The 10,735-nt window shown below is 35.3% G+C and overlaps 1 pseudogene; it reads left to right on the top strand.

Annotated features, from left to right (window-relative positions):
* Positions 1-8,672: 8,672 nt before the first annotated feature.
* On the top strand, positions 8,673-9,593 carry LOC131147388 (uncharacterized; annotated as a pseudogene).
* The last annotated feature ends 1,142 nt before the right edge of the window (positions 9,594-10,735 follow it).

Raw genomic sequence — 10,735 nt, 5'->3', positions numbered from 1 at the left:
TCGACCTTGAAAGTTCATTCTGCCCCGGTCCATCGAATCTGGTCTTGACCTCAGCCCGGTCAATCGAAACATTGTAATTCAAAACCCCTCGGTCGACCGAAACCTCCTGAGGTCAACATTTTGACCACCTGGTTGACCGAACTAAAAATTGCATAACAACTACCTAGTCGACTGAGGGTCTTCGGAAGAAATCCCAACTATCTAGTCGATTGAATCACCCAGTTCAAAATAGTCTGGTCGACCGAACCTCGGAAAAATGGAAAAATCACCTCGGACATACTCGTCCGGTCGACCGAGTCCCCAGTTCAAAAATGTTCTATTCGACCAAGCCATATGAACTTCGGTCGACCGAACCTCTCGGGTTGCCTTGATTTTTTACTGTTGTTAAAATATTTTAAATAGGGTTAAATTTGCTAAAATGTCATTAAACTTTCTTAATAATTCCCAATAGGTCCCCAACGGTTATATTTCATGGGGTGTCCATAAATACCTATTCATTTGGGAAAATTAGTAACAAGATTAGCAAAACAAAGTGAAAAATTTCTCTCAAGCCAAAAATCTTTCTGCTGCTCATACTCTCTCTAAAACCACTCAATCTTACTTTCTACATCTCTCCAAATCCTTTGTAAGTGTATTGAGTGTTTAGTGCAAAGAGGTTTGCTCCTCCATTCGTGTTTGAGTGATTTGATTTTACGAGAGCAAAACCTAAGTTCTCTTAGGGGGCTTTGCTAATAAGCCTATCCTAAAAAGACTTGTATTGAACTTCCAAGTGTTGCATTTTTGTTGCAATAATTTAAGAAATTTTGTATTTGTTTTGGGTTGCAAAACGTTTTCTAAACTTACTCAAATATCTTGTGTGATTTATATTTGATATACTTGTGAAGAGATATTTGTGTTTGTGATATTAATCTTTGCGCAATATTTATTCACTCACATATTATTTGCTAAATACAAAGATTACATATCTTTTGCAAACCGAGCATATACTCTATATTTGTGATTGAGACATTCTCCTGATTGACATACTTAAGACTCATTTGATGTCTTGTGTGAACACATTTGTTTGAGTATTTTGAGATACACAGATTGTTTGTTGATACTCTCACACACTCATAACACTAATAGAAAATTCAGTTAAGAGTTGAACTATTTAGACCACACTGAGCTTACATATTGAATCATTTGTGGTGTATGTGAGTGAACGCATTTGGGTACAAATCTGCTTCACGTGAAAGCACTTTTCTACTATACCATTTGATTGTAAAATCTGAGTGATTCCAAGCGTGGCCTGAGGGGGTAGTAATCCAGCCTGGTAAGGATTGTTGTAAAGGTTGAGGTCAGCCCTGTGCTAATTGACCTAGTTTGTATAGGTGCCACACCACCCGTTTAAGTGAGCATTATAGTGGTAGTCCTTGTGCTTGTTAGCCAAGGCGGGGACGTAGGCAATTGGCCAAATCTCGATAACAATTCTGCGTGTCACCCTTTCTTTATTGCTTTCTAGTGCTTATGTGATTGACTAAATTGCTTTATTTACTTTCTGGTATACATTTATTTTACTTGCACTAGATTGACCATAGGGTTGTGAATATACTGGTGTTAGGAGATTGACCTAGGGATTAAATTTTAAAAATACCAATTCACCCCCCCTCTTGGGATCACGGTAAAGCTAATATGAGTATGATGGGAGAATTGACTTACTTCCAAGGACTTCAAGTTAAGCAAGCTAAAAATGTAAGCTTCATAAATCAATCAAAATATATAAAGGATATGCTTAAGAAGGTTGATATGGAAAGTAGCAAACCAATAGGTACCCCAATGAGTACATCTATAAGTCTTGAAAAGGATTAAAAAGGAAAACCAGTAGATATGAAATATTACCGAGGCATGATAGGAAGTCTACTATATTTGACATCTAGTATACCAGACATTATGTTTAGTGTATGCATGTGTGTTCATTTTTAGGCAGCCCCTACGGAATCTCACCAAATAGCTATCAAAAGAATCTTAAGATATTTAATAGGTACTATTGACTTGGGTCTATGGTATCATAAGGACACTAGATTTGAGATGATTAGCTATTCAGATGTTGATTATGTTGGATGTTAAATTGATGGAAATAGCACAAGTGGAACTTGCCACTTTCTAGGAAGATCTCTTGTATCTTGGTTCTCCAAGAAACAAAATTCTGTAGACCTATCTACTGCTGAAGCTAAATTTGTGGCAGCAGGTAGCTGTTGTGCACAAACTCTCTACATGAAGCAATAATTAAAATATTACAAGTTGGAATATTCAACTTTACCTATAAAGTGTGATAATACCAGTGCTATAAATATCTCCAAAAATATCATATCACACTCAAGAACCAAGCATATAGACATAGGACATCACTTCTTAAGAGATTATGTGAAAAAAGAAGACATCTTACTTGAATTTGGGAATACAAGTGACCAATAGCACTATAAAAAATAAGGTTATTAGTGAGGTTTTCAATTTATCGCTAACTTGCCGTTACTAATACTTATTAGTGACAAATTTTTCAAACCGTCACTAATAATAGGGTAATAGTGACGGATTAAAACCGTCACTAATAATAGAGTATTAGTGACGGATTAAAACTGTCACTAAAGACCTATGCCCGTCACTATAGATTCTACACCAGATCGACCAAAAATCGTCACTATTGCTCTATTATTAGTGATGGTTTTAAAACCGTCACTAATTCTCCATTATTAGTGACGGTGTTAGATTCGTCACTATTGCTCTACTATTAGTGACGATTTTAAAACCGTCACTATTTCTCCCTTATTAGTGATAGTGTTAGATTTGTCACTATTGCTCTATTATTAGTAACGGTTCTAAAACCGTCACTATTACTCATTATTAGTGCCGATTTTTAAAACCATCACTATTGGTCTATTATTAGTGACGGTTTTAGAACCGTCACTATTGTTCTGCAAAACCATCACTTATGGATTTAGTGATGGTTTTAAACCGTCACTAAAGCCATAGTATTAGTGACGATTTTGAAATCATCACTAATACTTAAATTGCACAATTAATAGTGATGTTAATTTTTTTTCTAATTATTAATTCCTGTAAAAATCTGTAATTAAATTACATTTACATAACATTAAAGCATAATTGCAATAAAATTCATAAATTATTCAAAATTCTAATTCAAATTTAAATTCAAATATATTGTACAAATTCAAATTCAAATACAAATATATTATACAAATTCAAATTTAAATACAAATACATTATAAAAATTCAAATTTAAATACATTTTATTTGTTCAGATAAAAAAAAAAGTGGAAAGCTGCATCCGAGCTGCATGTCATCGTCCTGACGTTGTCATAGTTGCAAACCCTACAAATTAGGAAAGTTAAAAAAATTAGTATACGGTTTTTGAAAATAAATCACTACATAGCACATATACAAGCATAAAAAATAAATCACATCATTGTAAGAGGAAACATCAGATTGTAACAACAGTCTGCCAAAGAAAAAAGATATAAATTTAATTAGAAATTTAAAGAAGAAAAATTATGCTAAAAAAAGATAATAATATGGCTGTAAAACATTTTCTGTACAAATTGTCATTGTTTATATGCAATATATGCAAAGTAAAAGTAAATCACCACAGGTCCATTCGAATAGTGCAGAAACTATTAAGCTAGCTGACCCCACGTCAATTTCACACCCTTTTTCTTAGACTTCTCTTGTTGGAAGAACCTATAGTTTTGAGTCATTTAGATAACAGCATCTGCAGCTTGCTGGCATCCAAAAGAAGCTAGCTTAATTTGAAGTGCTTTTAGAATCAGAGAACTCCCCTTAAAAACAAAAGGAGCCACTATGGCTAATGAATTTTTCATTAACTCCCCTAAAAAACAACAGGAGCTTCTAAGTTTGATGCATTTTTCATTCTGCTCGCTCGTTACCATTTTTCCATTTCATATTAAAAATGTCTCAGTAGATTCAAAATTTCTATTTATGAAACACTCATCATGTGTTTTTTATTTTTTTAACAGATACTTCCTCTTGGGGCCAAAAAAGTATTCATAGCCACTTGAGACACCTGCTTTTCGCCAGCTTCCTTTCATCACTCTTTTTCAAAGAAAAGACTAGCAAATGGTCATAGCATCCATCATTTAGCCTTTCAATTTTGATTGTAAAAAAGTGAGACCTCACCTGCTATAAGCATTCCAAGACAAAGTAAAAGGCCAATCTATGTAGCTAAAATTTTCTGGCCAATCTAACTCAAGAAGCACAACCAAAATGCAAAAATTACAACTAAAGAGAAAAAGGTGAGCCTTTTGTACAAATGCTTAAGCCTTGGCGTGTAATGTGTTAGTCTCTTTGGGAATTTAGTATTTTAGATTGAGTGTGTTTTGGGTATGTCTCATCATGAGGTGAGCCTTGATTGAGTCTTCTAAAACATTGTTTCTACTCCTTTGGCCCCTCTCCCTTTCATTTTGAAAGCCAAGACTCTTTCCAGGGCTTCTGTTTTTTTGTGGACAGTGGTTTTTTCTATCACTTATGATTATTACGTAGTATCATTTGATTTTATTTTTTTTTCAAATACCTTACGATTATTTTCACTTAGCCAACAAATAAATATTAACTAAGTATAATAATGTGGAATTTTGTTTGCTCTTCCTAATGTAAAGCAGCTAAAATTTCATTTTGTCCAACTTTCTTGACAATGTGCCAGAGGCCACACAAGAAAGTGCCTATTTGGGATAGCTTTAAATCAAAAATGATTTCATAGCACAAAATTAGTTTTATGTTAGTGTTTGACAACTTGGTTGGTCAAGCACATTTATAAGGAGTTGAAAATTGAGTTGAACCTAAAACACTTTTGGAGGAAGCTCATTGAAACTTTTACCCAAGATGATTTTTAGATCAAGTATCACTTCCCAACCAATTTAGTGCATCTTACATTAAACACTTTCCTTCAAAAGCTACCTATATGGCTCAAAATTGTGAGCATCAGCATGCATCTAAAGTACTTAGGACCAAGCATTACAAGACCATCCCCAACTTTGAAGCCTTGGAAAACCAACCAACAAACCAGTCACATATTTCATGGCAGGTAAAGTTGGCTTCGATACTGGGTACACAAGGAACTGTAACATTAGAGCATAAGACATAATAGTAATCTGCATACAGCTAAAGAACAAGCCAAACCTGGTAAACTGAATGGCTCAAAGTTTAGCAGGCTCATAGAAAAAGGACAACAAAGCAAGGCCAAGTGTGTGCGCATGCTGGGATTATTGGGATAGGGAGACCCACATATTGTGTTTGCCCTTCCATATCCTTAATAATTATTGGATCTCTCCCCAAAGAGATGGGCCTTATTTATTTTATTTTAGGCAGCATCAGTACAGTTTTTGATTAATAATACTAAATAAATAAACTTTTGAACAGCTGAACTGATTAATAATTACTGTTTATTTTGCTCTGATCCTTTACTCGAATCACTTGTTTGCCTCAAATATGTATCCTTCTTCATCTCATTGTAAACTAGATTATTATATGATTTAAGAAAAAAAATTCTAAATTGATTCTTTTAGAAATGCATAGATGCAGTGCCTTGTAGAGGGATTTGTAAATCACATTTTTGTAGTTCTATTTTTAGTTTAAATCTTATGCTTGGAAAAATATACAAAGAAATAGGATTAATTGGATTCACAATTCTAAAAATAAAAATAAAAAGACATTTTGTAGAAAAAGTGGTTGTCAGATTTGGTGAGAATCTATAAGCATTTGGAAAGAAGTACTATTATTGCCCTTTGTTTATAATTTTTCATTTAAATATGAACAATTGATTAAAATAAGAAAATATTAGATTCGCTTACACTTCTATTCATGCCAAGTAACCATATTGGATTTTTAAAGTGAAATGAGTTCAATTCTATTACACTTTATTAGCAATAAAGGTGCCACACATGATCAGACCTCAAAAGACAGCTCATCATCAAATATTTTCTATTACAGCCAGAATCCTCCAGAATAATTTTCAGTTAAATACTGAAATATGTATCAAAATATTCCTCTTATTGTTATTTTATTTTCTCTGTTTTTGTCATGGTATCAAAGCTAGATAGGACTCACGTCCATCGTTCCAGGTCTTTCAGTCCAAAGCTTATAAAACTTTTCTCCCATGGCTGAAATTCCTAAACAAACAAAAATTCCTAAACAAATTATTCCCTCATCAAACTCTAATGTCTCTTTTTCCTCCCCTACAAACTTCATTGCTGTCAAGTTAAACCATGAAAATTATCTTCTGTGGAAGGCACAAATCATGCCCTACCTCAGAGGACAGGACTTGTTCACCTATATGTTGATGAGACCATTGTTCCATTTTGAAGTTTAAGAACCTTTAGGTTCAGTATGGGGTTAAAACCAAGACCGAACCAAATATGCTATACTCACCTGGATACTCTCGCGATAAGCATGAGATGTTTGCACAAGTAGACAAGAACTCAAGGTGGCATTCATTAAGAGTTGAATGACAAGGTTTGAATCAAACATTCAACTCATCCCCCCAAATGACTTTGCTGCGTCTTTAGTAATTGACAGCCCCAATTCAGAAAACCAGGGTTTTGTTGCAACATTTGCTCCGATTAAGATTTGATGAGTTGCATTGTCATCTTTTTTTTTTTTTTGCATTTTTCAGCAACCTAGAGCCTATGGAATACATTAGAGTGTTCAGTGTGCCAAGCTCATTGCAGAATTTTCTGTTGACATCTTATAGAGGCTTTGGGACACATGAGGACGCTAGCAGATTGAGGTTCTGTGCGGTCTATGCAGTATTCTGAGCTAATGTAAGTCATCAAGAGTTTCATAGGCTTTCAATGAGGTGTAATCTTGCCGAAACTGACCCTTAATGGGTTGGTCACTATATGAATGGTCTCAAAATGACCATACAGACAAGTAAGCTTGCAGAGGCTTTATAAGGTGGTGATTCCTATCATCTTGCACTAAAGGTTGAGTCACAACTTACCCGCAACATGCCTAAGAAGCTTTTGATAGAACACAACAGTGGTACACCAACAAGGATAGCAGCCGTTCTGCGTGCTAACCAACCAACCAGCGATAATAGTGGTAAAACAACCCCAAGTAAACCAGGGGAAAACAGGGTGAAATGCTATAGATGCTTCAATTTTGACCACGAGTCCAATGAGTGTCCAAAGAAGGCTGAAGGTAGAGTTAGCCTTGCTGAGGATCAAGAGGCTATTTGTGAAGAAAAAACTACAATTCTTGAGGACCAAAAGCAGCAACTAGAAACTGAAAATGATGTGGCAAAAGAAGGGATTAAGGGTGATTTCCTTGGTGAGTCTTTAGCCATTTAAAGGTCATTATTTTCTCCTTTAGCCAGTAGCGACACATGGCAACATAAAAATATCACTTGATAATTGATAGTGGGAGCAGTGAGAACCTGGTTTGTCAAGAGAAGGTAGACAAGTTGGGATTGAAAAAAGAGTGACATCAACAACCATACCACATTCTATGGTTCAACAAGGGAAATGAGGCAATCGTATCTTTGAGATGCCTTGTCATGTTTTCAATCGATTCCTTCATGAAATCTGTTTATTGTGTTGTGGCTCCTATGGATGCATGTCATATTCTTCTTGAGTCACCTTGGCAATATGATAGAGGCACAATCCATGATGGTATCAAGAACACTTATTCATTTTTTTTTTATTAAGGACGATGAGAAAAAGAAGCTAGTGTTTAAACTGATGAAGGATGATGATGTTTAGAGGCAAGAAAATGGCTGTTCACCTGCTCCTAAATAAGAAGGGTTTTTCTGAAAAAATGAAAGTGGGCTAGGTTACATCCTTCTTCAAAAGGAGTCTAAGATGCAATTTGTGTTCCCAAATGATGTCGAGGAGATTTTTGATGACTTCAAAAATGTGATGCCAGATGTGTTACTTGATGGGCTTCCTCCCATGAGGGATACACAACATAAAATTGAACTTTTACCAGGTGCTACATTACCTAATTTGCCCCACTATTGAATGAGCCCAAAGGAGCATGAAGAGTTTCAAAAGTAGGTTAGGGACCTTCTTAGAAAGGGATTTATTCAATAAAGCCTAAGTCATTGTGCTGTACTAGCTTTACTCATTCCTAAGAAGGATGGAGCTTGGAGAATGTGTGTGGACAGCAAGGCTATCAACAAAATCACCATTAAATACATGTTTCCTATTCCAAGAATGATTGATATGCTTGACATACTACTTGGATCTTAGTGTTATTTCAAGATTGACTTGAAGAGTGGTACAATTCTACAATTCAAGTCTTGATTTTAACTACCATGAGTATGTAGTAAACGTTAAAGCAACATCTTTCATTAACGACACATTCCATGCAAGGGAATGTCAAAGTTTGATATAAATGCTCTTGGGCAGAGGGTGAAACCATATCTTCCCTAGATTTGCGGAACCATTAAGTGGCGCTTGAATAACAAGAGTGCTAAGGTGAGGCAGCAAGTTGCTGATCTTATTTCGAGGATTGCTGTTGTCATGAAACAGTGCCAAGAAGAACAACTGATGGGTCATCTTGGGGTTGTCTTGTATGAATATCTGGGAGAAGAGTGTCTGGAAGTTTTGGGATCATTACTGGGGGCTCTCAAAGCTATTGTCAATGTTATTGGTATGACAAAAATGAGTCCTCCGATAAAGGATTTGCTTCCTCAACTGATCCCAATCTTGAAGAATTAGCATAAGAAGGTGCAGGAAAATTGTATTGATTTTGTTGGTCGAATTGCTGATCTTGGGGCTGAATTTGTCCCAGCAAGAGAATGGATGAGGATTTGTTTTGAGCTTCTTGAGATGCTTAAATCCCATAAAAAAGGTATCCGGTGAGCAACTGTGAACACATTTGGCTACATTGCAAAAGCCATTGGACCACAAGATGTCCTGGCAACATTATTGAACAATATCAAAGTGCAGGAGCGTCAGAACCTCGTGTGTACTACTGTGGCAATTGTAGTAGTTGCAGAAATATGTTCTCCTTTTACAGTACTACTAGCATTAATGAATGAGTATCATGTACCAAAACTCAATGTGCAGAATGGTGTTTTAAAATCACTCTCTTTTCTTTTTGAGTACATTGGTGAAATGTGTAAAGATTATATTTATGTAGTCACTCCACTACTTGAGGATGCTCTCATGGATAAATATTTGGTACATAGGCAAACTGCTGCATTTGCTGTTAAACACATGGCTTTAGGAGTGGCTTGTTTAGGTTGTGAGGATGGTTTAGTACACTTGCTGAATTATGTATGGCCAAACATATTTGAGACTTCTCCGCATGCTATTAATGCTATCATGGAAGCCATAGAAGGGATGAGGGTTGCCTTGGGTGCAGCTGCCGTCCTAAACTATTGTTTGCAGCGGCTTTTCCATCCTACAAGAAAGGTTAGGGAAGTTTACTGGAAGATTTATAACTCACTATATATTGGAGCTCAAGATGCACTGGTGGCTGCTTATCCTGTGCTGAAGGATGAGGCAAGCAACATATACAGTAGGCTTGAGTTGGTGATGTTTATATGTGGTTTAGTTTGTTCTTCATGCTTCAGGTGAATCTACAAGAGGCTCTTGGACAGGCTAGGACCTATCCTAGGGTTCTTTCTGTGGCTGCTGCAGTTTGTTTGGATGTGCATGCTTATTAAGCTGGATTGATGAACTGCTTGCTATTTGTTAACTTCTTCAGTAGTTTTCTAATTTAGGAACATTGTTATGAAATGAATACTTTACTGTTGTGAATTTGATAGTTTTCATGTACTTTCTCTCTGACTTAATTTTCTATCCTTGTATTAATTTTCTATTACTTCCTTCCTCTCTTGAATTCCATAAATATACTTTTGGATCCTGCCTGTTAACTTAAAATTGTGGGTATTCAGTATTGTAGGAGTATTCCTATGATAATAATATTCTTATGGTTTGCTTGGTTTGAGGGAATAGTTATTCCTTGAAATAAGATGGAAAATAGTTAAATTTTTGGAAATTAAGGGAATAGTTATTCCTAGTATATTTTTAATTATTTTATTTAACATGTAATAATAAAGAAACAGATATTCTCAAATTTTGGGAATAGTAGCTTTTACATAGGACATCTTTTACATAAGGGGGTTGAAGATGCCAAATTTATACCTACCATTCTTCCATAATTCTCCACCTCTTTTAGAAGGTTAGGAAGCCTAATTTAATCATTTATTTTGACCCAATGAAAGGCCAAGGATTGTCTCATTTGGCATAGATGCATAGGACCATTCTTTACATATCCATTTGATCTGTCTACCATATCATAGTTCTATATTGAATGATTACTTGAGAGTTTGGTTCATGCTACAATTATGTGAGATACCTTTTATAGGACACAATTGTGAGATTGGGGACTAAAATTGATAATAACTCATCAAAATATGGCTTGAGATTATTACATTTGGTAACAAAACTACCCTAGAGATGCTATCATATGTGGATCATGCACAAAAGTGAAAGTCACTCTAATGAGGTCATTGATTAGACAGGCAGACCATAACATTATACCAATAATTATTAAATATCTATTGATATATTTTGAAAGTTAAAAAAAGGGATAAAGTATCTATTCTAATTGAATTCCTCATGCATTTTCTATTTCAATTAATTGTCACTAGCTTTTACATACCCTCTAATGAGAGGAGTCACCAGCATCATCTAGATAGGATTGGCACATCATT

The sequence above is a fragment of the Malania oleifera genome, chromosome 1 (genome assembly GCF_029873635.1).
Source record: "Malania oleifera isolate guangnan ecotype guangnan chromosome 1, ASM2987363v1, whole genome shotgun sequence".
Lineage (NCBI taxonomy): Eukaryota > Viridiplantae > Streptophyta > Magnoliopsida > Santalales > Ximeniaceae > Malania > Malania oleifera.
This window is presented reverse-complemented; position numbering and strand designations above follow the sequence as displayed.